This window comes from Aegilops tauschii, chromosome 3, assembly GCF_002575655.3.
Source record: "Aegilops tauschii subsp. strangulata cultivar AL8/78 chromosome 3, Aet v6.0, whole genome shotgun sequence".
Taxonomy (NCBI): Eukaryota; Viridiplantae; Streptophyta; class Magnoliopsida; order Poales; family Poaceae; genus Aegilops; species Aegilops tauschii.
Genome location: NC_053037.3, coordinates 272,517,921 through 272,541,187, shown reverse-complemented (window position 1 = coordinate 272,541,187; position 23,267 = coordinate 272,517,921).

Here is a 23,267-nt window from a genome sequence, read left to right as displayed (position 1 = left end):
TCGCCTTGGTCCTCAACCCAATTGTGGATGGCTTTCGGCTCACTAAAGTGCTCATGGACGGCGGTAGCGGACTGAACCTCATCTACGAGGACACGCTCAATAAAATGCAAATAGACAGAAGCCGCATCGAGCAAAGTAATACGACCTTTTGAGGAATCATTCCCAGTCGAGAAGCAAGATGCGCGGGAAAAATTAAGCTTGACGTGGTATTCGGCACGCCGGAGAACTATCGGTCCAAAGAGATAACCTTCCAAGTGGCCCCTTCCAACAGTGGATATCACGCCCTGTTGGGGCGAGACACATTCACGTGCTTTCAAGCCATACCTCATTACGGGTATATGAAGCTCAAGATGCCCGGGCCCAACAGTATTATCACTCTCGCCAGTAATCCGGACATAGCACTCCGTGCTGAAAACAAAACCGCATCCCTGGCCCTCGAGGCACTATACGAGGCCCTTGCGGCCGAAGAATTGACCGCAATACGCTCCACGGTGGATAGGGACGACATAATCCTCGATAATCCCCAAATCCACCTCCTTCAAACCAGCAGACAAAATAGTCAAATTTAAAGTCCACCCGACGGACCCCAAGAAGACAGCTTCCATCGGGGCACAGCTGGATCCGACGGTCGACGTCGCGTTACGCATGTTCCTGCGCGAGAACTGGGACATATTCGCCTGGCACCCCTCTGATATGCCAGGTATCCCACGCAGGTTGGCCGAACACAGCCTCAATATATTGAAGGGATACAAGCCGGTCAAGCAAACATTGCGGCGCTTTTCCGAACCCAAACGACAAGCTATGGGGGAGGAGCTAGCCAAGTTAATTGAGGCCGGGTTCATCAGAGAAATAAAACATCCGGACTGGCTAGCAAACCTGGTGATGGTACCAAAGAAAGATAAATCCTGGCGCCTGTGTGTTGATTTCAAAGACCTCAACAAGGCCTGCCCTAAGGACCCCTTCACCCTCCCCTGCATCGATCAGATCATTGATGCTACGGCAGGACACGACTCACTGTGTTTCCTCGATGCATACTCCGGATACCATCAAATCAAAATGAAGGAGTCTGATCAAGCTGCAATGGCATTCATTACCCCATACGGGCCTTTCTGCTTCAACACTATGCCCTTCGGGCTGAAAAACGCCGGCGCCACCTACCAACAAATGATTCAAACATGCCTGGAGAAACAAATCAGCAAGACGGTCAAAGCATATGTGGATGACGTCGTCATCAAAACTAAGCACGTCGAGTCACTAGTAGACGACCTGTGTCTCACATTCGACAACCTCCGTACATATGACATCAAGCTCAATCCAGAAAAGTGTGTTTTCGGCGTCCCCGCCGGAAAACTGCTGGGCTTCATCGTTTCCAGTAGAGGAATTGAGGCAAACCCAGCCAAAATCCGAGCTTTATCACAATTGGCTACACCAACAGACCTCAAACAGGTCCAAAAACTAGCCGGATGCGTGGCAGTTTTAAGCCGCTTTATCTCCAAGTTAGGAGAAAAGGCATTGCCACTATATTGCCTGCTCCGATACATCGACCACTTCGAGTGGACGGACGCGGCAACGGCCGGACTAGAAGAAATAAAAGCTCTTTTAGCGAGCAACCCAATCCTGGCCGCGCCGAACGTCGGCGAACCCATGTTATTATACATCTCCGCAACACACCAGGTGGTGAGTGCAGTGCTCATCGTTGAACGAGAGGAGGACGGATATAAATTCCCACTTCAGAAACCGGTATACTATGTATCCACTGTCCTCACACCATGCAAATCCCGGTACCCTCATTACCAAAAGATAGCATACGCGGTCTTCATGGCATCCCGGAAGCTACAACACTACTTCCAAGAGTGCTCGATCACGATGGCTTCCGAAGTACCACTCAATGACATAATAAACAACCGCGACGCTACAGGTCAGATTGCCAAATGGGCCATTGAGCTCTTGCCATTTGATATAACATACAAACCACGCCGAGCCATTAAATCCCAAGTATTGGCCGACTTCGTTGCCGAATGGACAGAGGCCGAACTCCCTAAAGAGTACGGTACATATTCCAACTGGGTCATGCACTTCCATGGCTCTAAAATGCTGGTCGGTTTAGGAGCGGGTGTTGTCTTAACGTCCCCCACAGGAGACACAGTCCAGTACATACTCCAAATATTATACACAGACTCCAATAACGCAGCCAAATACGAGGCCTTATTGCACGGTCTTCGGATGGCTGTCTGCATGGGCATACCACGCCTGGAGGCGCGCGGGGATTCAAATCTCGCAATATCCCAAATAAACGGAGACTTCGACGCCAAAGATCCGAAGATGGTGGCCTATCGTAACGCCGTACTGATATGTCCATTTTGCATCATGTTTTTATATCGATATTTATTGCATTATGGGCTGTTATTACATGTTATGTCACAATACTTATGTCTATTCTCTCTTATTTTACAAGGTTTACATAAGGAGGGAGAATGCCGACAGCTGGAATTCTGGGCTGGAAAAGGAGCAAATATTAGAGACCTATTCTACAAAACTCCAAAAGTCCTGAAACTCCACGAAAGTTATTTTTGGAAATAATAAAAAATACTGAGCGGAAGAAATACGTCAGGGGGGCCACCACCTGTCCACGAGGGTGGGGGGCGCGCCCTACCCCCCTGGGCGCGCCCCCTACCTCATGGGCCCCCTGTTGGCTTTCCGGTGGCCATCTTCTGCTATATGAAGTCTTTCGTCCAGGAAAAAATCATAAGCAAGCTTTTGGGACGAGACTCCGCCGCCACGAGGCCGAACCTTGGCGGAACCAATCTAGGGCTCCGGCAGAGCTGTTTTGCCGGGGGCACTTCCCTTCGGGAGGGGGAAATCATCGCCATCGTCATCACCAACGCTCCTCTCATCGGGAGAGGGCAATCTCCATCAACATCTTCACCAGCACCATCTCCTCTCAAACCCTAGTTCATCTCTTGTATCCAATTCTTGTCTCCAAGTCTGGGATTGGTACTTGTAGGTTGCTAGTAGTGTTGATTACTCCTAGTAGTTGATGCTAGTTGGTTTATTTGGTGGAAGATCATATGCTCAGATCCTTTATGCATATTAATACCCCTCTGATTATGAACATGAATATGCTTTGTGAGTAGTTATGTTTGTTCCTGAGGACATGGGAGAAGTCTTGCTATTAGTAGTCATGTGAATTTGGTATTCGTTCGATATTTTGATGAGATGTATGTTGTCTATCCTCTAGTGGTGTTATGTGAACGTCGACTACATGACACTTCACCGTTATTTGGGCCTAGAGGAAGGCATTGGGAAGTAATAAGTAGATGATGGGTTGCTAGAGTGACAGAAGCTTAAACCCTAGTTTATGCGTTGCTTCGTAAGGGGCTGATTTGGATCCATATGTTTCATGCTATGGTTAGGTTTACCTTAATACTTTTTTTGTAGTTGCGGATGCTTGCAATAGAGGTTAATCATAAGTGGGATGCTTGTTCAAGTAAGAACAGCACCCAAGCACCGGTCCACCCACATATCAAATTATCAAAGTACCGAACGCGAATCATATGAATGTGATGAAAACTAGCTTGACGATAATTCCCATGTGTCCTCGGGAGGGCTTTTCTCTATATAAGAGTTTGTCCAGGCTTGTCCTTTGCTACAAAAAGGATTGAGCCACCTTGCTGCACTTTATTTACTTTTTTTACTTGTTGCTCGTTACAAATTATCCTATCACAAAACTATCTGTTACCACTTATTTCAGTACTTGCAGAGAATACCTTTCTGAAAACCGCTTATCATTTCCTTCTGCTCCTCGTTGGGTTCGACACTCTTACTTATCGAAAGGACTACGATAGATCCCCTATACTTGTGGGTCATCAAGACTCTTTTTTGGCGCCGTTCCCGGGGAGTGAAGCGCCTTTGGTAGGTGGAATTTGGTAAGGAAAAATTTATGTAGTGTGCTGAAATTTACTATCACTTGTTACTATGGAAAGTAATCCTCTGAGGGGCTTGTTCGGGGTATCTTCACCCCGACCAGTAGAGCAAAGAGTAGCTCCTCAACCTACTGAACCTACTGAAAATGAAAATGAAAATTTCCACTTTGAGATTCCTTCGGGTATGTTAGAAAAACTGCTAGCTAATCCTTTTGCAGGAGATGGAACAAAGCATCCTGATGAGCACCTAATATATGTGGATGAAGTTTGTGGATTATTTAAGCTTGCAGGTATACCCGATGATGTTATTAAGAGGAAGGTCTTCCCTTTATCTTTGAAGGGAGATGCATCGACATGGTATAGGCTATGTGATGATACGAGATCATGGAACTACAAACGATTGAAATTGGAATTTCATCAGAAATTTTATCCTATGCATCTTGTTCATCGTGATCGCAATTATATATATAATTTTTGGCTCGTGAAGGAGAAAGCATCGCCCAAGCTTGGGGGAGGCTTAAATCAATGTTATATTCATGCCCCAATCATGAGCTCTCAAGAGAAATAATTATTCAAAGTTTTTATGCTCGGCTTTCTGATAACAATCGCACCATGCTCGATACTTCTTGTGCTGGCTCTTTTATGATGAAGACTATTGAATTCAAATGGGATTTATTGGATAGAATTAAACGCAACTCTGAAGATTGGGATCTCGACAAAGGTAAGGAGTCAGGTATGACACCTAAGTTTGATCATGTTAAATCTTTTATGGATACCGATGTTTTTCCGTAAATTTAGCACTAAATATGGACTTGACTCTGAGATAGTAGCTTCTTTCTGTGAATCTTTTGCTACTTATGTTGATCTCCCCAAGGAGAAGTGGTTTAAATATCATCCTCCCATAGAAGTAAAAGTAGCTGCACCTACTAAAGTTGAAGAAAAGACTATCACTTATAATGATCCTATTGTTCCTACTTCTTATGTTGAGAAACCACCTTTCCCTGTTAATCAAAGGATCATGCTAAAGCTTCAACTGTGGTTCGTAAAAGCAATATTAGAACTTATACACCTCCTGAGCAAATCAAAGTTGAACCTAATATTGCAATTGTTAAAGATCTCTTGTCTGATAATATTGATGGGCATGTTATTTATTTCTGTGAGGAAACTGCTAGAATTGCCAAACCTTGTGCTAAAGATAAACATAGACCTGTGGTAGGCATGCCTGTTATTTCTGTTAAAATACGAGATCATTGTTATCATGGCTTATGTGATATGGGTGCTAGTGCTAGTGCAATACCCATTGACTTATACAAAGAAATTAAGCATGATATTGCACCTGCTGAGTTAGAAGATATTGATGTCACAATTAAACTTGCCAATAGAGATACTATTTCACCAATGGGAATTGTTAGAGATGTTGAAGTCTTGTGTGGGAAAACTAAATATCCTGCTGATTTTCTTGTTCTTGGTTCCCCACAAGATAGCTTTTGTCCCATTATATTTGGTAGACCCTTCTTGAACACCATTAATGCTAAGATAGACTGTGAAAAGGATGTTGTTACTATTGGTCTAGGTGATATGTCTCATGAGTTTAATTTCTCTAAATTTCGTAGACAACACCATGAAGAGGAATTACCTAGTAAGGATAAAATTATTGGTCTTGCTTCTATTGCCGTACCTCCTAGTGATCCTTTAGAACAATATTTGCTAGACCATGAAAATGATATGTTTATGAATGAAAGAAGGGAAATAGATGAAGTACTCTTTAAACAGGAACCCATCCTGAAACACAATTTACCTGTTGAAATCCTAGGGGATCCTCCTCCACCCAAGGGTGATCCCGTGTTTGAGCTTAAACCGTTGCCTGATGCTCTTAAATATGATTATGTTGATGAAAAGAAGATATATCCTGTTATTATTAGTGCTAACCTTTCAGAGCATGAAGAAGAAAGGTTATTGAAAACTTTGAAGAAGCACCGTGCTGCTATTGGATATACTCTTGATGATCTTAAGGGCATTAGTCCCACTCTATGTCAACATAAAATAAATTTGGAAGAAGATGCCAAACCAGTTCGTGATCATCAACGACGGCTGAATCCTAAGATGAAAGAAGTGGTAAGAAAAGAGATACTAAAGCTTCTTGAGGCAGGTATAATTTATCCCGTTGCTGATAGTCAGTGGGTAAGTCTTGTCCATTGTGTCCCTAAGAAGGGAGGTATTACTGTCGTTCCTAATGATAAAGATGAATTGATTCCGCAAAGAATTATTACAAGTTATAGGATGGTAATTGATTTCCGCAAATTAAGTTACGCTACTAAGAAAGATCATTACCCCTTACCTTTTATCGATCAAATGCTAGAAAGATTATCCAAACATACACATTTTTGCTTTCTAGATGGTTATTCTAGTTTCTCTCAAATACCTGTGTCAGCCAATGATCAATCAAAGACTACTTTTACTTGCCCTTTTGGTACTTTTGCTTATAGACGTATGCCTTTTGGTTTATGTAATGCACATGCTACCTTTCAAAGATGCATGATGGCTATATTCTCTGAATTTTGTGAAAAGATTTGTGAGGTTTTCATGGAGGACTTCTCCGTCTATGGATCCTCTTTTGATGATTGCTTGAGCAACCTTGATCGAGTTTTGCAGAGATGTGAAGAAACTAATCTTGTCTTGAATTGGGGAAAGTGCCACTTTATGGTTAATGAAGGTATTGTCTTGGGGCATAAAGTTTCTGAAAGAGGTATTGAGGTTGATAAAGCCAAGGTTGATGCTATTGAAAAGATGCCATGTCCCAAGGACATCAAAGGTATAAGAAGTTTCCTTGGTCACGCCGGTTTTTATAGGAGGTTCATTAAGGACTTCTAAAAAATTTCTCGGCCTCTGACTAATTTATTACAAAAAGATATACCATTTGTCTTTGATGATGATTGTGTAGAAGCATTTGAAATACTTAAGAAAGCATTGATCTCTGCACCTATTGTTCAGCCACCTGATTGGAATTTACCCTTTGAAATTATGTGTGATGCTAGTGATTATGCTATAGGTGCTGTTCTAGGGCAAAGAGTTGATAAGAAATTAAATGTTATTCAATATGCTAGTAAAACTCTAGACAATGCTCAGAGAAATTATGCTACTACTGAAAAAGAATTCTTGGCAGTTGTATTTGCATGTGATAAGTTCAGATCTTATATTGTTGATTCTAAAGTAACTATTCACACGGATCATGCTGCTATTAAATATCTTATGGTAAAGAAAGATGCTAAACCTAGACTTATTAGATGGGTTCTCTTGCTACAAGAATTTGATTTGCATATTGTTGATAGAAAGGGAGCTGAGAACCCCGTTGCAGACAACTTGTCTAGGTTAGAAAATGTTCTTGATGACCCACTACCTATTGATGATAGCTTTCCTGATGAGCAATTAAATGTCATAAATACTTCTCGTACTGCTCCATGGTATGCTGATTATGCTAATTATATTGTTGCTAAATTTATACCACCTAGTTTCACATACCAGCAAAAGAAATAGTTTTTCTATGACTTGAGACATTACTTTTGGGATGACCCACATCTTTATAAAGAAGGAGTAGATGGTGTTATTAGACATTGTGTACCTGAGCATGAACAGGAACAGATCCTACGCAAGTGTCACTCCGAAGCTTATGGAGGACACCACGCTGGAGATAGAACTGCACATAAGGTATTGCAATCCGGTTTTTATTGGCCTACTCTCTTCAAGGATGCCCGTAAGTTTGTCTTATCTTGTGATGAATGTCAAAGAATTGGTAATATTAGTAGACATCAAGAAATGCCTATGAATTATTCACTTGTTATTGAACCATTTGATGTTTGGGGCTTTGATTATATGGGACCTTTTCCTGCCTCTAATGGTTATACACATATTTTAGTTGCTGTTGATTACGTTACTAAGTGGGTAGAAGCTATTCCAACTAGTAGTGTTGATCATAACACTTCTATTAAAATGCTTAAAGAAGTTATTTTTCCGAGGTTTGGAGTCCCTAGATATTTAATGACTGATGGTGGTTCACATTTTATTCATGGTGCTTTCCGTAAAATGCTTGCTAAGTATGATGTTAATCATAGAATTGCATCTCCTTATCATCCGTAGTCTAGTGGTCAAGTAGAATTGAGTAATAGAGAGCTCAAATTAATTTTGCAAAAGACTGTCAATAGATCTAGAAAGAATTGGTCCAAGAAACTTGATGATGCATTATGGGCCTATGGAACTGCATATAAAAATCCTATGGGTATGTCTCCGTATAAAATGGTTTGTGGAAAAGCATGTCACTTACCTCTCGAACTAGAACATAAGGCATATTGGGCTATTAAAGAGCTCAATTATGATTTCAAACTTGCCGGTGAGAAGAGGTTATTTGATATTAGCTCACTTGATGAATGGAGAACCCAAGCTTATGAAAATGCTAATTTGTTTAAAGAAAAAGTTAAAAGATGGCATGACAAAAGAATACAAAAGCGTGAGTTTAATGTAGGTGATTATGTATTGCTATACAACTCTCGTTTAAGATTTTTTGCAGGAAAAGTTCTCTCTAAATGGGAAGGCCCTTACGTTATCGATGAGGTCTATTGTTCCGGTGCCATAAAAATCAACAACATCGAAGGCACAAATCCGAAGGTGGTGAACGGTCAAAGAATCAAACATTATATCTCAGGTAATCCCATAAATGTTGAAACCAATGTTATTGAAACTGTAACCCCGGAGGAATACATAAGGGACACTTTCCGGAACGTTTCAAACTCCGAAAAGGAATAGGTATGTGGTACGGTAAGTAAACCGACTCCAAAACAGTTTTTATGGCAATATTTCTCCGTTTTGGAATATTTAGAAAAATAGAAAAATAAGAAGCAGTCCGGGAAGGACACGAGGGCTCCACGAGGGTGGAGGGCGCGCCCTACCCCCCTGGGCGCGCCCCCTACCTCGTGGGCACCTCGTGTGCTCTCCGGACTCCGTTTTCTTGCACGACATGTATTTTGGTCGGTAAAAATTCATTATATAATATCCCAAAGGTTTTGACTCCTGGATCACGCAATTATCCTCTGTTCTTGTTTCGAGCTGTTTTTCTGACAGATCTAGATTATCATGACGTCTCCAAGTGCCCCCAAGGACAAGTTCTTCGAGAAGGTCATCAACCCTTACCTCGCGGAGGTGCTGCAGCACCCTCAAACCATTGAGATGCTTGATGGGTTGCTGCACATCTGCGATGTTGAGGGACCGAAGGGGACCGGAAGCATGGAGATGAGGCTCGAAGCAATGGAGCAACAAATTTTCAAGTGCCAGGGGATGGTGGAACGTGGACTCAACTCCAACCACATGATGATCGCGGAGTTCACCAACAACCACAAGCTGGATGCCAACAACATTGGGGAGACCATCTTCAAGCTTCACGAGAAGATCGAGCACCTTCAAGCCCAAATCTATGACCTGCAAAACCAAAACTGTGAGTATGAATATAGATTCAAAAGGATGAGTTTGGCTGCAGATTTGAGGATCCCGGAGACTCGACCATCCTTCTATGATGGTGAGCCTATGCCTTGGAAGATGGATGACAAGCCCGCATCATCAACAACCCCGCCACCTTCCTCACCAACAAAGGAGACCTAATCACATGGGTATGGGCACTCCCCTTGGCAACTGCCAAGCTTGGGGGAGGTGCCCCGGTATCGTATCACCATCACACTCCTATCTTTACCGTTTTTCTTAGTTCGATCCTATTAGTAGTATCTTGATCTAGTAGAATAAAGTTTATGGCATGATCTAGTTTTGAGTTTTGCTTTATGATCTCTCTATGTAATCGAGTCTGTGAGCTATATAATAAAGATTAGTGTTGAGTCAAGGGCTTGATTATTTTGCCATGATCTTGAGTGAATAAAAGAAAAGAGAAAAGAATAAAAAGAAATAATGAGATCATATTGATCTTATTGAGAGTAATGACTTCACATAGAAAGAGTATGATGATTAAAAATTGTTGGGAGTTGACAAACATAGCTTTGGTCATCGTTGCAATTAATAGGAAGTAATAAAGAAAGAGAGGTTTCACATATAAATATACTATCTTGGACATCTTTTATGATTGGGAGCACTCATTAAAATATGACATGCTAAAGAGTTGATGTTGGACAAGGAAGACAACGTAATGGGTTATGTTTCTTATATCTGAGACAAAGTATATCGTCATGGATCATCCAACATGTTGAGCTTGTCTTTCCCCCTCATGCTAGCCAAATTCTTTGCACCAAGTAGAGATACTACTTGTGCTTCCAAAAACCCTTAAACCAGTTTTGCCATGAGAGTCCACCATATCTACCTATGGATTGAGTAAGATCCTTCAAGTAAGTTGTCATCGGTGCAAGCAATAAAAATTGCTCTTTAAATATGTATGATTGATTGGTGTGGAGGAAATAAGCTTTATAATATCTTGTGATGTGGATGAAATAAAAGCGACGAACTGCATAATAAAGGTTCATATCACAAGTGGCAATTTAAAGTGACGTTCTTTCGCATTAAGATTTTGTGCATCCAACCCAGAAAGCGCATGGCAACCTCTGCTTCCCTCTGCGAAGGGCCTATCTTTTATTATTATCTTCTACTGTATGCAAGAGTCATGGTGATCTTCACCTTTCCTTTTTACATTTTATCCTTTGGCAAGCACAGGATGTTGGAAAGATCCTCATAGATATATCTAATTGGATGTAGGGGAGCATGAGTTATTATTGTTGACATTACCCTTGAGGTAAAAGGTTGGGAGGCGAAACTATAAGCCCCTATCTTTATCTGTGTCCGATTAAAACTCCGTAACCACAAGTATTGCGTGAGTGTTAGCAATTATGAAAGACTAAATGATAGTTGAGTATGTGGACTTGCTAGAAAGCTCTGACATAGACTCTTCTGATGTTATGATAAATTGCAATTGCTTCAATGACTGAGATTATAGTTTGTTAGTTCTCAATAAAGTTTCTAATTCATACTTTGCACTGTGAATAGATTATTACTTGAGCATAAGAAATCATATGACAATATCCATCTAGTTGCTGTTATGAGAGTAATCATGATGCCCTCATGTCCGTATTTTATTTTATCGACACCTCTACCTCTAAACATGTGGACATATTTATCGTTATCGGCTTCCGCTTGAGGACAAGCAAGGTCTAAGCATGGGGGAGTTGATACGTCCATTTTGCATCATCTTTTTATATCGATATTTATTGCATCATGGCTGTTGTTACATGTTATGTCACAATACTTATGTCTATTTTCTCTTATTTTACAAGGTTTACATAAGGAGGGAGAATGCTGGCAGCTGGAATTCTGGGCTGGAAAAGGAGCAAATATTAGAGACCTATTCTACACAACTCCAAAAGTTCTGAAACTCCACGAAAGTTATTTATGGAAATAATAAAAAATACTGAGCAGAAGAAATACGTCAGGGGGGCCACCACCTGTCCACGAGGGTGGGGGCGTGCCCCCTACCTCGTGGCCCCCCTGTTGGCTCTCCGGTGGCAATCTTCTGCTATATGAAGTCTTTCGTCCAGGAAAAAAATCATAAGCAAGCTTTCGGGACAAGACTCCGCCGCCACGAGGCGGAACCTTGGTGGAACCAATCTAGGGCTCCGGCAGAGCTGTTCTGCCGGGGCACTTCCCTCCGGGAGGGGGAAATCATCGCCATCGTCATCACCAACGCTCCTCTCATCGGGAGAGGGCAATCTCCATCAACATCTTCACCAGCACCATCTCCTCTCAAACCCTAGTTCATCTCTTGTATCCAATTCTTGTCTCCAAGTCTGGGATTGGTACCTGTAGGTTGCTAGTAGTGTTGATTACTCCTTGTAGTTGATGCTAGTTGGTTTATTTGGTGGAAGATCATATGTTCAGATCCTTTATGCATATTAATACCCCTCTGATTATGAACATGAATATTCTTTGTGAGTAGTTACGTTTGTTCCTGAGGACATGGGAGAAGTCTTGCTATTAGTAGTCATGTGAATTTGGTATTCGTTCGATATTTTGATGAGATGTATGTTGTCTATCCTCTAGTGGTGTTATGTGAACGTCGACTACATGACACTTCACCATTATTTGGGCCTAGAGGAAGGCATTGGGAAGTAATAAGTAGATGATGGGTTGCTAGAGTGACAGAAGCTTAAACCCTAGTTTATGCGTTGCTTCGTAAGGGGCTGATTTGGATCCATATGTTTCATGCTATGGTTAGGTTTACCTTAATACTTTTGTTGTAGTTGCGGATGCTTGCAATAGAGGTTAATCATAAGTGGGATGCTTGTTCAAGTAAGAACAGCACCCAAGCACCGGTCCACCCACATATCAAATTATCAAAGTACCGAACGCGAATCATATGAACGTGATGAAAACTAGCTTGACGATAATTCCCATGTTTCCTCGCGAGCGCTTTTCTCTATATAAGAGTTTGTCCAGGCTTGTCCTTTGCTACAAAAAGGATTGGGCCACCTTGCTGCACTTTATTTACTTTTGTTACTTGTTGCTCGTTACAAATTATCCTATCACAAAACTATCTGTTACCACTTATTTCAGTACTTGCAGAGAATACCTTTCTGAAAACCGCTTATCATTTCCTTCTGCTCCTCGTTGGGTTCGACACTCTTACTTATCGAAGGGACTACGATAGATCCCCTATACTTGTGGGTCATCACGTACTCAAAATATCAGCTCGGTTCGAGGGACTCGAGTTTCATCATGTGGCTCGAGAAAGTAATCAAGCGGCGGATGTCCTTGCTCGCATGGGCGCCAAGCGTGAACCCGTCCCACCTAACATCTTTTTGGAAAGGCTCTTCAAGCCATCCGTGGTGTGGTAGGATTAGAGCGGCCACACTACTCTGGATCCGATTATACCCCCAGATTACGAACACAATACCGACATCATTGGGGGCTCAGCCATCGAAATAACACCATCGGCCCATCTAATAATGGCAGTAATTTCCCCATGTACCGAACCCTTCTTAGCCTACCTCAATAGGCGAGAGCTCCCTGAGGATCAGAATGAGGCTCGATGCATCGTTCGGCGTTCGAAAGCCTACAAGGTTCATGAAGGAGAGCTCTACAAGAAGAGCGCTGTCGGAATACTTCAAAGATGTATCTCCGAAGAAGAAGGACGGCAGATCCTGGCCAAAATCCATGCTGGTCTCGGCGGTCACCACGCCGCGGCTCGGGCTCTTGTAAGTAAAGCCTTCCGTACCGGTTTCTTCTGGCCGACGGCCCGAGCAGATGCACAGGACCTTGTCCAACATTGTGTCGGATGCCAGCTTTTCGCCAATCAAAGCCACATGCCGCCTACCGCCCTACAAACAGTCCCCATTACTTGGCCTTTTGCGGTCTGGGGGCTTGATATGGTCGGACCCCTTAAAGGGGGAAGCCATAAGAAAAAATATCTGCTGGTCATGGTAGATAAATTCACTAAGTGGATAGAGGCCAAACCAGTTAAAACGGCCGAAGCCGCACCTGTGATAGACTTTATATCCGGTGTCGGACACTGTTATGGTGTCCCACACAGATCATCACCGATAACGGCTCCAACTTTACAGCCGACGAAGTGCAAACCTGGTGTCCTAACCTGGGTATCAAGCTCGATTATGCCTCCGTCTATCACCACCAAACAAACGGTCAAGTCGAACGAGCTAATGGTCTTATCATGAGCGGCATTAAGCCTAGACTAGTACGGTCTTTAAAAGAGTCAGACAAACACTACGTCGAGGAGCTCGACTCCGTACTCTCGGGGCTACGAACCACGCCCAATCGCACTATTGGTTACACACAATTTTTCATGGTGTACGACGCGGAGGCTGTTTTGCCCTGCGACATCATTCATGACTCACCTCGAGTGCGCATGTACGAAGAGAGAGAAGCCGAGATGGATCGGCAGGACGGTCTAGATGCCCTGGAGGAGGAGCGCGATGTTGCAAAAGCCCGTTCCGCATTATATCAACAACAAGCTCGCAGATACCAAAGCAGAGAAGTGCGGGCCAAGACTTACAATGTTGGTGAACTCGTTCTACGCTTGCCAGAAAAAAAGGACAAGCTCAAGCCCAAGTGGGAAGGTCCCTTCATTATAGATGAAGTTCTCACTGGAGGTGCATACCATCTGCGTGATGCATCGGATAATCGCTTAGAGCCGAACCCGTGGAATGCCGCCAGACTCCAAAGATTCTACGCCTAGAGCCGGACTCATTGTTCGTTTTCTCTTTCTCCTTTTTCCATTTCTTCTCTCTTTAATTTTTCTCTCTTAGCTTTATAGCTCTTGTGCGGCTAGACCGTACACTTATGAGGTACACATCCTTAAATGTATACGCCCATAATACCTGGGGGCTTCTTTTACAGAAGCTTATTATCATTTTCCTAGCATCAAGCTCACCACATATGTGTCCTTTTCTAATATATACCTTTTCTTCGCCATTATATGCACCTTTATGACTTAAGTTTTTGCCAAGCTGGGTTGCCTGGCTCCTGTGCTTATGCCCTACGTTCCTGTTTGTTCGGCTAGGGCATAAAGGGAGCACCTCTGCGATTGTTACAACCAGGTCATCCGGACTTGTACCTCAGACTGGGTGAAGCCGAAAGCTAGCGTTCTTAAGGGAATAATCGGTCGGCGGACTAAAGACGTTTTACCCTCGTGGCACTATGAATCCCCAGATATTACTTATACTGCAATTTTTCGAATCACAGTTTGGGCTTGCATACTAACGCATGTTCACCCAGGGAAAGGAACCCTTAACGGAACTATTCTCTCTCGAAGATGTTTCTTAGAATAAGTAATATAACATAGCTAGCCGGATACAACTTGCCTGTTCAAGCAACTATGACCCCTACGCCTGGTTTCCACGCATGCCTCGGTATTTATCACCGGTCGGGTATTCGAAACACTCCGCACCTTCGGGTCCGGAGGTCGAAGCGAAAAGGTCCACCATGACAATCGTTTTACAATTCGGCTAGGGACAAATTTGTCAATTGAAGTACATAGTCTCTTGGACTCAAAAGCTTCTTCTTCCTCTATACCATCTAACAGGCTGTCTAGCTTACAATCCTGTTGTGAAAACTTGGCGGGTATCTTTACTTGGTCATATACCAAGCTCACTAGAATCTCTTGTCCATCTAACCCCCGAGGTCCGACCGGGGCCATATGATTCGGATCAAGTCCGGTGTACCGCGTTTTCACCATGGCCTAGGCCTCTCGCGCGCCTTCCCGGCAAGCCGTTATCTTCCATAATCTAAAGTGGCGCCGAGCTCCCTTGAATAGCTTCACAAGCTCCTCCATACTTCCTGGAGGGGATGCGGATGGCCATAAAGCCTTAGCAACACTCCGCATCACTTTTCGAGCTCGATCGTGCACTTGGGACAGCTCTTGCAGCAAATCACCTTGAGATCCGGACATTTCATCTTCGGGCCGGCCAGTCAGCATACCTGCAGACATAAATCTGTTAACTCATTTCTTTACCGCACTACATGAAGGTAAGTTCAAAAGCATACTGAATATGCCGCCCCGTAGCCTCCTGTTCTCTTTTACGGGGTCCACTAGCTGGGCTCGCACGTCTTTGAGCTCTTCGCCCAGCAGGGTGTTGGAATCCTGCGGCTTGTTTTTATCATCCCTGGTCCGTGTCAACACACGTTCGCCAGCGGCCAGTTGCTTTTCGGCCTGATGTTTACCCGCCTGCGTGACCTTCAGTTCCTCTTTCAGTTGATCTAACAATCTCGCCATAGGAAATACAACAGTATTAACATTACTGGTATATGATTATATTTTTCTGGATGGAGGAGAACATTACCAGGCGGTGCCTCCTTGGATTTGTCTAGTTCGGCGGTAACAACAGCTAGCTGGGTCCGACACTTTTCCAGCTCATGAGACAGCGTGTTCTTCTTCTCCGTGAGTGCCTGATTATTCAATGATCCTTAAATCAGTTGTTTCAACTGCTTCAAGTCTCAGGGGCTACTGGTATATGATTATCAGATATGTACAATGCGTACTTACCCGCATATCTTTCAAATGCTGGTCAGTGGCTCTGGCAAGCCCATCCCGAGCAGCTCGGATGTACGCATCAGCCGAGCTGAAGGCATTGAACGCCTCTTTAGTAAAGCTGGGGTCGCGAAGAGCGGCCCTCCGGCGCCGATGATTCATGGCGCTCTATACTTCAGAGTTCGTGATGGATACATTATCTGAATCCTCTGAAGGAGGACAATCCAGCGTCACTCCCGTGTCAGCCCCCGCCCTAGAGGCGGGGTCTGGAACCTGATTGGTGGAGGCGCGACCGGCAGTATCCTCGGACATAGTCCGGCAAACACTCTTCCTGATAAAACACAGCGGACAATGTCACAATTCGATGTGACTGCCAGGGGCATATTTGATGTCATACCTCTTTGATGAAGGCTCGGCCGTGTTGTCATTTGCCTTCCTTTTCGAACACCCGCCCGGCGCAGGCACCACTCTCTTATGAGACGCCTCTGGTGCAGCATGGCGCACCGAGCGCCTCCCCTTTGGAGCACGAGACAGTGTGGTGGGTGAGGCATAATGAGGAAGCTCTTTCGAGGAGATGTCTCCTGACTACTTACATATGAGGCAGGAAGGAGGCCAGGATAATCGGCCATGATGGCCACTTCTGTGGCATCATAGCTCGCCTGGTAGAAGACTCCCTCCTTGAGCTCTACGAATATGTCTGGATCCTCTTCGAATCCGGGATCGAGGTCCCGGTTATGGTCCTCCGGCTGTGGAGCAGGGCTATGGGTCCCCGCGATAACCTTCCGCCATTCCTATTAAAAATGGACGGGTTAATGTCAAATAAACATGACTCAGGGAGAGGATTGAGTAAGGTGGCAGGATTAAAACTCACCCAGTTAGGAGGATTGTACATGGAAAATCCCTCTCGGCGCTTAAGACGAGTGAACTCCTCTTTCTCCCCTTTGTAAAGTTCGGCCAATATTGTGGCCAGGGCGGCAGGGGTGTCCGGACCCTTTCGTCCGTAGCGTGAGGCGCCATCTTCCCCATTGTAGTGACACATAGGGAGCCCTCTAAATTGAAGTGGCTGAACACCCCGCGCTATGGAAGTCGCCATTACCTCGATTATTGATAATCCGGACTGGGCAAGTGTCCTTATCTTGCCCATTAATTGTTGGACTTCCGCGCTATCTTCCTCCTCGAGGCTCCGAGGACGCCAGCTGTGGCGTTTCCTCAATGGAGCGCTGGAAAATTCGGGAAGGCCCATTCGGACTGGGTCGGGGAGAGCGACATCTTCAATATAAAACCACTCCAAGGGCCACTCTTCGGACGCCTTCTTCAGCGTGCCGGACAGGTATCCGGCCCCGGCTATGCGCCATATCTCGACGCCGCCCACCTCGAATACAGATCCCTTTTGGGTGCGAGGCACGAGGCAGAAAAGCTTCCTCCATAACTCAAAATGGGCCTCACAGCCCAGGAATAGCTCGCAAAGAGCGACAAAAACCCGCGATATGCAGGATTGAGGCTGGCGTAAGATTGTGCAGTTGGAGGCCGTAGTACTCCAGGAGACCTCGGAGGAAAGGGTGGATTGGAAATCCGACGCCTCTTAATAAAAAGGAGACGAAGCACACTCGTTCCCCCTGGTTGGATTGGGGAAATTTTCCGCCAGGGCTTCGCCAGGGAAAGAGGTTAATCCGTCCCGAATGGGGACTAGATACACGGGGGGAAGGACTCCCTGCATTTGAAGCTTAACCAGCTGGTCATGGGATACTGAACATCTCTCCCAGTCGCCTTTTTCGGAGCCATGAGAGCGGGAGGAAGAACTGGGAGCGCTAGCCATGTTTGAATGGTTTCTCCTACCGAGCTCTGAAGATTTTCCGCCTGGTGTGGGATGGCATCTGAGATCCAATCCCTTTAAATAGACACCTTTCTTACATGGCGAGGGTGTTATGTGCAAAAAATACTCTGACCTTTTGTATTCGCTTGACACGTGGGAGCAGAAGCAACGGAGGCGCAGAAGCCAAAGGGTATGAACTTAAATGAAAAGCCGAGTATAACTCTTCGGGTCAGATGCTTTGAAGTATTCGGAGGAGGAACCCGCCTTGCAATGCCGAAGACAATCTGCACGCCGGGACACATCGTCATTGAAGCCTGGTTTAGGGGCTACTGAGGGAGTCTGGATTAAGGGGTCCTCGGGCATCCAGGCTATGTGACATGGGCCGGACTAATGGGCCGTGAAGATACAAGACAGAAGACTTCCTCCCGTGTCCGGATGGGACTCTCCTTTGCGTGGATGGCAAGCTTGGCGTTCGGATATGAAGATTCCTTTCTCTGTAACTGACTCTGTACAATCCTAGGCCCCTCCGGTGTCTATATAAACCGGAGGGTTTAATCCGTAGGGGCAATCATAACCATACAGGCTAGACATCTATGGTTTAGCCATTACGATCTCGAGGTAGATCAACTCTTGTAAACCCCATATTCATCCAAGATAATCAAGCAGGAAGTAGGGTATTACCTCCATCAAGAGGGCCCGAACCTGGGTAAACATCGTGTCCCTGTCTCCTGTTACCTTCGATCCTCAGACGTACAGTTCGGGACCCCCTACCCGAGATCTGCCGGTTTTGACACCGACAGCCACCATTAAAGTAATCCCATATTTGACGATTGTCATTGTTGATCGTAATGCTTCCGGTAACATGATGCATTGCTGACATTTTAAAATTTCTACTGTCCTTGCGTGATTACCATGAACATAATTAAGATGCTTCTTTTCATTTCGTGTATGTTTTGTATCTTCTTATTGAACAACAACTGTTTACTTTCTATCTTTTTGTGCAGATAGGGATATCCATTTCACCTTGTTGCTATTGTGACCTTTTGGTGAACTTCACAAAACACTTTTTTGGAATGAGTGTCTTGTGCAGTTCAACTAAAATGACACGTGGGCAACATCTCTCAATTTTGGTGGAACTGCACAATATGGTGATTGGACTTTCCAAAATCTCCGTCAAATTCTGCTGGTAATCTCGTGCAACACTTTATTAGCCTTTGCAAGATGAGCCGTCACTGTCACCACTGTCGGTGTCAAAACCGGCGGATCTCGGGCAGGGGGTCCCGAACTGTGCGTCTAAGGTCGATGGTAACAAGAGACGGGGGACACAATGTTTACCCAGGTTCGGGCCCTCTCTATGGAGGTAATACCCTACTTCATGCTTGATTGATCTTGATGAATATGAGTATTACAAGAGTTGATCTACCACGAGATCGTAATGGCTAAAACCCTAGAAGTCTAGCCTGTATGACTGTATATATTTCCGGACTAAGCCCTCCACTTTATATAGACACCGGAGGGTACTAGGGTTGTACAAAGTCGGTTACAGAGAAAGGAATCTTCATATTTGGTCGCCAAGCTTGCCTTCCACGCCAAGGAGAGTCCTATCCGGACATGGGAGAAAGTCTTCGGTCTTGTATCTTCACAGCCCATTAGTCCGGCCCATGTCCAATAGGCCGGATGCCCGAGGACCCCTTAGTCCAGGACTCCCTCAGTAGCCCCTGAACCAGGCTACAATAACGAGGTGTCCGGCGTGCAGATTGTCTTCGGCATTGCAAGGCGGGTTCCCCTTTCCGAATACTCCAAGATAGTCTTCGGATGAACGTGTCCGGATCTTCAACACAAGTACCACAACCGTAGAGAATATAATATTTCACGAGTCCAATCTGCAAACAACTTTTCGTAACATGACATTATGCATGCCCGGTCATTATTTTGAACCGTTTCTGTCCTGCCGTTCCATGTTTCGAGGCGAGGTTTTTATTGACACGTCTTGTCGAGGTAGAGATCGTGTTCCCTTATCGCGGAATTCTTATTAATACGAGCGTGGGTAACCCAACCGTTCCATTGGAAAAATTCCTTAGGAATAGGCAGGTTTTCAGGCTTAGGAGGAGGCGCTCGATACCCGTTGCCTTTATAAAGGAGCCAAGGGCCGTCTTTATTTACGCCAAACTTCTCCTCAGCCTCCCCAACCTCGAGTTCTAGCACCCAAGGTTCAACTCCATTGCTTTAAGCTTCCCAGTCATGTCCGGACCCAGCCCGCAGGGCCGATGGGTGGCTTCCTCTATTACAGAGGAGGACATTGCGAAGCTTCGGGCAGGCAGATACCTGACCGCGGAGATCCCCCACAGGCTTCCTGCTCAAGGACAGGTTATTCCGACTCCCAGATCTGGCGAGAGGGTCGTATTCATCTCTCACTTCCTCCGTGGGTTAGGGTTTGCTCTCAACCCCTTCATCCGGGGGCTCATGTTTTATTACGGACTAGATTTTCACGATCTAGCCCCAGATTCTTTCCTTCACGTTTCGGCGTTCATCATTACGTGTGAGGCCTTCCTCCGAATTCCCCCACACTTCGGCTTATGGCTCAAGCCCTTTAGTGTGAGGCCGAAGGTGGTCGACGGGAAATAGGCGGAGTGCGGCGCCGCCGTTGTGAGCAAGCTTACCAATGCTCTTCGGCCAAAAGGTTTTTTCACCGAAACTTCCAACCAATGGCAGTGGGAGTGGTTTTACATCATAGAACCCCGTGGTACCAAGTGGGCAGCTATACCTGTGTTCCATTCGGGCCCTCCGTTACAGCTTGCATCATGGATTAATAAGGGGCTGGACTGGGGATCGGTTGATGGAGTACAGACTCTGCAGAGCCGCATCCGAACCCTCCTTGAGAGGGACATCGATCTTGTCAACGTGATTCAACTAATGCTAGTCCGCCGAGCCCTGCCATGCCAGCATAGGCCTCTTCGCATGTGGGAGTTCAATCCAGAAGGACCACGAACCCTCCAACACTTCTTTGGCACCACACACAAGGGGATGTGGAAGTTGTTTTTCGGGAAACGAAAACAGTGGCCGGACACCACCGAGGACGTCGGCCTCGACTGCAACCATCCGGATACCTCGGTAAGCGCTCAACTCCCGAACACCTTGTAGTTAAGCATGTCGAAATACTTTACTGAGCAAACTACCATTTTTCAGGGCTGGGTAAAGTAAGCGGAGCAAATTAGGTGTTCGGCTCCCCTCCCCGAAGATCTAGCGGATCCCGTACTAACAAGGATGCTGGCTCCGGCACCATACCAGATGCCTGTGGAGGAGGACAAGGTGGAAAGCGGGAAGGCCAAGGGCGGCCCCCATCCCGAAGATATATCGAACATTGTGTCTGGGGGAATTAGAATTCCATCGTCCGAGGACAAAAGTGAGGGAGGGGCAAACGTCTCTCCATCCCATGGCAAGAAAAGGGCTGCCTCCAAGGATTGGGAGAAAGAGGCTCCTAAGCGCGGCAAGGTGCCCCAGTCAGGCGGCTCGAGCTTGGAGGATGGCATCTCCGCACAGTCCCGTGATGAGGGCAAGCTTCCAGCTGAATCGTGAGTGAACCAGGATGTTTTCTTTAAACATATCCCGTTCCCTTCCTGTTACCAGGGTAACTTCTAAAATATATGTTTTCGCAGCTCGGTAAATAGTCTTCTTCACCAATCCTCTTCCTCGGGAGATCTTCTCCCAAAGATGATGGAAAGCGAGACACCTCCACCGGTCTCCTCGCCTAATAAGGCGGACGACTTTGAGGTGTCGTCCCGGAGGACCTCTCCTGATCAAGTGGTGCGAGGGGTGATGAAGACACCGCCCAAAGGTGATACTTTGGTAGCCCAGGATCTAGGGGCCAACAATAAAGCCCCCGGACTGTCCGGTTTACAGCCGGAGACGACTCTGGGAACAGATGAGCTGGTCCCTTCGAAGGGAGGCCGTACTCCTGCAGCAGCTTTCAGAGGTCCAGAAGCGCCGGATAAATTGATGAGCATGCTGCGACAGGCGTCCGTCTCGGTGGAACATCGTACCTTGATGGATATGGTGGTTGAAAGGGTTCTGTCCGCGAAAAGCGGACTGAATGAAGCCTGCGCGAGCCTGCTAAGAGGCTTCGAGGTTTGTGCTGAAAAAAAAATCTTTGAGTGTGTTTTATTCACGAACTGTGCCTGTGTATAGGTAGTAGCCCCTGAGACTCTGATTGGCCTCCCAAGGGGGGCGATCAGAGGATCAATAAGATAAGCCCAGGAAATAATGATGAAGTGGAACACAGGCTGTTACCCCCTGGCGACTACCCGGACTACGGAGATTGCAGAGCTGCAGCGGAAGCTTGATGTAGCGGATGATGACATTGCACTTATTAACAGTTGGCTTGACAAGGTGCAAGGTATGTCTTCGGGGGTTGTCATTACATGCATGTGCCTGTACTTGATCATGACGCTAAGAATTGTGATATGCATAACTGAAGATGGTGCTGCCACAGTCGAGATCCTTCGGGCTGAGCTGGCCTGTGCTAAAGAGCAGGCCCGGATTAATAATGTGGCTGCCGTGAAGGCCTCTGCCGAGTTAAAGGTCGAATAGGCTGCTCGGCGCCAATGCAAGGAGAGGATATCCACGATGACGCGTGAGCTAAAGGACGCCTCTAGCCGCTGTGAAATCCTCGAAAAGGATAATAAAGCCAAAACGGCTGGTCTTGATAAGGCCTTACGAGAGGCGAAAGAGGCGTGATCCAAATCTAGAGCGGCCCGGGAGGAGATCCGACAAGCTGGGGAGATCGCGGCTGGTAAGCCCTTTTTATTGCAAACTAAGTTCGGCGATCCGAATTATGCTCCACTTAATCAGGTGTGGAGTTCTCCAGACGCGTTATTGGACCTGCCGAAGAGTGCTGCCGATGCGGCACAGTTTTACCAAGCGCAAGAAGGGTATGCAATGGAGAAGCTTTTCTAGTCGCAGTTCGGTGCATCAAAACGCCCACTGTTGCTGAACGAACAAATGACCCAATGGGCCGAACTCCATAGACTATCCGGTTCTGCCATGAAGGACGCCATGGCCGGGCTGTGGCTCTATTTTGGTTTGGTGCGGCGACTTGCTGATGCGGTGCCGCGTATCGACATCGTTAAGCGGTTGGTGTGCATTGAAGGTGCACGGATGGCCTTTGCCCGTGTCAAGACATACTGGGTGAAGATGAAGGCCACAGATGTTGCCGCGAAGGGTCCACCCAAAGGCAAGGACCATCACGCACCAGAGCATTATTTCGAGGATGTCCTGGAGGGTGCCCGCTTGATAGAGGGTCAATGCTCGGAAAACATGATATTCAAGTGAAATGTATGGGGATTTGTAAAATACAATATTGTGCTATATATTTTTTCAGTTTCGTTTGAAACTTTTGTTCCTCTTGTGCGGCCGTTTTTGTATTAATCTAAAAGTTTTCCAGTCGTCGGCTTCAGCCCCCTCGCATAAAGTGCGGGGGTGTTTGGAAAAGCATTTGATCACTCTTAACCCAACG